Genomic DNA, 5,133 nt, shown 5'->3' with positions numbered 1-5,133 from the left:
CTCACATGGAATCAGCGCCGCGCATGCCCTGTACAGCTTAGATACCATATGGGCACCCGAGTCGTCGTCAATGAGGAGAGTCAGAGGCTCGAAGGATGTTGGCTCGAGAGGGAATCCCGCAATGTCTGAACGAGCCGCACAGTAAAGCCGGCGCAGGACAAATTTGTCCATGAACGTGGCCTCACTGAAGCGCTCCTCCTCCGAGACCGAAAATATGTGGCCCCCCGGGTAGAGGTCCCCGGTCGTAGCAAGGTGAAACTTGGTCAGTGTACGCTGAACCAGCGCCTCCCCCGTGCCAGACAGCAATCCGGGATTAGGAAGTGGAAGAGAAGAGGAGTAAAGAAGGGGCTGGGCTAGATAACGAGTAAGACGGTGCCACGCCCAACTTGTGGTGGACACCGTTTGGATATCAACTGGGTCTCTGGGGACCCCCTTCGGCAACACCGCCGCTAAACGGCCCGGGAGAACGAAATCCGCCTCGGGACGCAGGAACGGAATGCGAGCGTCAGGGTGGTACCAGGCATAGGCATGTGCACATTGCGCCACCAGATAATACAAATACAGATCCGGTACCCCGAGGCCGCCCCTATCAGGAGGGAGCATGAGGGTCTTCCAACCAATCCGGGGGTGCTTCCCGCCCCATACCAGCCTGATCAGCTGGGATCGCAACGCGGTGAAAAAGGCACGGGTGATGGGGACGGGGATATTATTGAAGAGGTATAAAAATCTAGGGAGAACTATCATTTTTATGATTGCAATTCTGGCCGACATAGACAGCGGGAGTCTCAACCATCCCTCCACCTGTGTCTCCAGCCTGTCCAAAGCGCGGCCATAGTTGAGACGAATAAGTTCGTCCGTGTTGAGATGGATCTGCACACCCAGGTACCTAACCGAGTCAGAGCACCACTCCAACGGGTACTCGCACTGCCATGGGGAGGTGCCGCTGGTCAAGGGGAAGATGACGGACTTATGCCAGTTGATGCCCAGCCCGGAGTGTGCGCCAAAGCGGAGGATCTCCCGTATCAGGGGGGCAAGGTTGACCTGCGGTTCTCTTACATACAGTATGGTGTCGTCTGCGTAGAGGGACGCTAGCAGTGGGCCCGTCCGGAACTGGAGACCCCTGTGGAGGTGGCGCTCCTGAAAATGTCGGATCAAGGGGTCCATGGCCAAAATGAACAGTAGCGGTGAGAGCGGGCAGCCCTGCCGCGTACCACGCGTTAAAGAGAAGGGACAGGACAGCGTGCCATTGATACGCAATCGGGCCGTGGGGCGGCTATACAAAAGCCTCGTAGTGGCAAGGAAGGTCTCCGGCATGCCCATACGTTGCATGACGGCGAGAAAAAAGGGCCATTCTAGAGTGTCGAAGGCCTTTTCGGTATCCAGGAGGACCGCCGCCGCCGGCGTGGCAGGGTTAATTCTATGGAGGACCGTAAAAAGCGTTCGCAGATTTAAAGACGTAGAGCGACGCGGGACAAAGCCCGATTGGACGGGCGAAATGATAAATTCCATCAATTGCGAGAGCCTGTTGGCCACAATCTTTGCCAGGATCTTGTAGTCGAAGTTTAAAAGGGAGAGGGGGCGATAGGAACTACACAACGTCGGGTCCTTGTTTGGTTTAGGAAGGAGAACTATCACCGCTTCGCTGAGGGTGGCCGGTAGGGAGCCGCGCTCCAGGGCCTCCGCATATACCTCTATCAGTTGTGGCGCCAGCTGATCAGTGAACGCCTTATAAAAATCCCCAGAGAAGCCATCTAGGCCGGGGGCCGTGGACCCGCGAAGCACCTTAATCGCCCCGCGCACCTCCGCCACAGTAATAGGCTCAGCCATGAACTCCTGCATACCCTTATCGAGAAACACAAGTGCGATTTCGGACAAGTAGGCCGCACGAGAGGCTGGGGATTCCCCCAACTTGGTCTTGTATAGGTCGGAGAAGTAGGACAGGAATGCGTCTCTGATCGCCGTGGGAGTTGTGCGGAGCGAGCCATCCACGCCCCTCACCTCAACTATCAAGGACCTACCATACGGAGGCCTCAAAGCCTGAGCCAGTGTGCGTCCCGGTCTATCTCCCTCGCCATATCCACGCGCCGTCTGGTACTTCCCAAGGTACAGAATCTCTCTGTCTGCAGCCTCCCTGAAGTCAGTCAGGAGGCGAAGACGCCTCGCGGACACGTCCCCGTCCAGCCCGCGCTGCGCCTCAGCGTCAATCAACTCAAGCTGTGCCTCCAGCTGCTTAATGGTTGCGCGTAGTGCCTTAAGGACCCCAGAGTGCTTGGCTATGCAAACCCCCCTGATGTAGGCCTTAAACCCCTCCCAGAGCGCAGCCTGTGAGTCTACAGACCCTGTGTTAATCGTGAAGTAGTCTTCTATTGCTTCGGAAATCTCGTGGACAAATAAGTCATCCAGCAGAGCTCTCCCAGGGAATCGCCACTGCCGCTCAAAACCCTCGGGGCGTGGGACATCCAAGCGGAGCAAGACCGGGGAATGGTCAGAGTACGTCCTAGGGAGAGTAAGGAGCCCACCAAACCATGGGGACAGGCCCGGGGACAGCAGCCAATAGTCAAGTCTGGTCCAAGTGTTGTGTTGCCCCGAGAAATGTGTATAGTCAGTGGTGTTTGGGTTGCGCCTGCGCCAAATGTCCACTAGGGAGAACTGTTGACAGAGGTCCGCAAGAGCGCGCCGCGCCCTGGGCTTGGAAGGAGCAGCCCCAGATGTACTATCCAAAGCTGCATCGAGCAATAAGTTAAAGTCGCCGCCAAGAAGGAGGCCCGCAGGCTCAAGCGTCGCAAGCTGGGCAGACAGTGCGTGGAAAAATTCCGGGGAATCAGTGTTGGGGGCATACACACATACCAGGATGATCGCATGACCCATCAACACCCCCCGTACTATGCAGAAGCGACCCTCAGGATCCCCCCGGAACAGTTGGCAGTGAAACGGGACTCTCTTGTGAATCAGCACCGCGGTGCCTCGGGCGTAATTGCTAAAGTTGGAGAAGTATCTGTGGGCGCCCCAGGAAGCTGCAAAGCGAGCGGGAACAGAGGTGTGTAAATGCGTTTCCTGCAGGAAGGCAATGTCGACCCTGTGCCGATTCAAATAGTGTAGCACCTGCTTACATTTCCGTTGATTGTTCAGGCCTCTGACGTTCCATGACATGAGTGAAAGACCCTGGGGGGCTTCATGTAAGCCTATGTGTACTGTTGCCGCCATATCCCTAACAATGAGAGCAGGAAAGCAGAAGTGTCTCCGTGTATTCGCAAAGTTACAATCTGATCAGCCATGTCAAGAGTGTCCAAACTACCCATCCCATCCCCCCACCCCCCACCCTGCCACATCACGCAAACGTGAGGCAATCCCCAACCTGTGGAAGAAAAGCGAAGTTTCAAATAGCAAAACCATTGATAAACAAGTAAACAAAAAATAGGCATTGTAGGTCAAAAAATGCTCCCGGCGGTGTCAACCAAAGGGGAATGGCAACGACCCGCCGCCGACCCAGCGCCACAGAAAAAACAAAGGCATAGCAAAGTGTCTCAAACGTTCCCATTGCAAACAGGCAGAAAAAGAAGTCCAAGCTGCGTCGCGGGCACCGACTCAGCCAGGCCCAGAGCCGGAGAACAGGTCCTGGCTAAGTGCAGCACCACTGTGCGGTGGAGTGTGTCCATCCTCATCGCCCCCCGAAGGGCCCCTGCGTGGTTTATATGTTCGGCAGAACTCCTGCACCGCAGTAGGATTGTCAAAGATTCGCGGTCGGCCATCGATGTCAACCCTCAACCGGGCCGGATACAGCATACCGTACTTGAGGCCCAGATTGCGGAGCGCAGCTTTCGCCCCAACATATTTGCGCCTAGCCTCCTGTACCATGGCGGTGAAATCAGGGTAGAACGAGAGTCTCGAGCCCTGCCAGGTGATCTCGCCCTTCTCCCTGGCCAGCCTCAGGGCCGTGTCTCGGTCTCGGAAGTTCATGATCCGGGCGATCAGAGGGCGGGGAGGGAGCCCCGGGTTAGGTCGCGGCCCAAGGGAGCGGTGCGCCCTCTCAACCACAAAGCCAGGTGTGAAGGAGTCTCTCCCAAAAATGTCCGATAACAGTTGCTCAACAAAAACATCCAGCCTGCCGGTAGCCGTGGATTCAGGAAGCCCAGTGATTCGGACGTTATTGCGCCTACTGCGCGATTCCAAGTCCTCGTTCTTGATGGCCACGTCCTTTAGTATGCGCTCCAGCCGGTCTAGGCGTTTAGTGTCCTGCGCTGCGCCGTCTTCCACCGCAGATATCCGGGTCTCGGCCTCCCCCAAACGCTTATCGTGGGCCTGAACCTTCGCCCCCATCGTTTCTAGCGTTTTGTTCAGGGCATCAAAGCGCCCATCGAGGGCCCTGAATCCAGCACGCATCTCTTGAAGCCATTCAGGGGGTGGAGCGGTAGCCGCCGGGCCAGAGGACTGGCCTCCAGCAGGGTCCGACATGTCTGGGCGTTGGTCCGCAGGCTGATCGTGGAGCCTCTCAAAGGGCAAGGTCTTTTGCTTAGGGTCCTTTCGCCCCATGCCCCCACCAGGAACGACTGCCAGATGTGGGCAGGGTGCCAACAGGCGGTGCCAGGGTACTGGGACGAGGACTCGGAAGGAGAAACGGCTCCGCAACCTCTTCGGCCCGCAGCGCGGGCGACGTAGCGGTCCCCCGCCAGCACCGGCCACGCGTCCAACCGGGCCCGGGCACCAGCACAGGCCGCACCGCCACCAGGTGTCCTCTCCGCGCCAAAGACCAGGGGGCGCCTCTCAGGGGGTCCGAGACACGGACCAATCCGGGCGGCAGTAGAGTCGGCTAGGCGACTCAGGACCGGGGAGGGGGCACACGGACGGCGCAGGCCAAGAACCCCAGGGGCAGCCGAGCGAGGTCCCAGGGAAGGGGGGCAGAGGCGGCCCGGGCGCCGAGGTCCGCGCAGATCCCCTCCAACCCACCCTCACCACCAGTCAGCCGTGTCGACGCTCCCCCAGGCCCCCCAGACCGCTACCGCGCGGGGAACCCGAGCGGGGCCGGCAATGGAGGAGGCGGCCGCGGCGCCGAGCAACGGCCCAACGCCCGACCCGCCTCAGGCCAACGGCGGCGAAGGGGGTGAAGCTGGACCACACCAGACCCCGCCCCAGTGC

Source organism: Triturus cristatus, chromosome 2_1 (genome assembly GCF_964204655.1).
Source record: "Triturus cristatus chromosome 2_1, aTriCri1.1, whole genome shotgun sequence".
NCBI lineage: Eukaryota > Metazoa > Chordata > Amphibia > Caudata > Salamandridae > Triturus > Triturus cristatus.
This window is presented reverse-complemented; position numbering follows the sequence as displayed.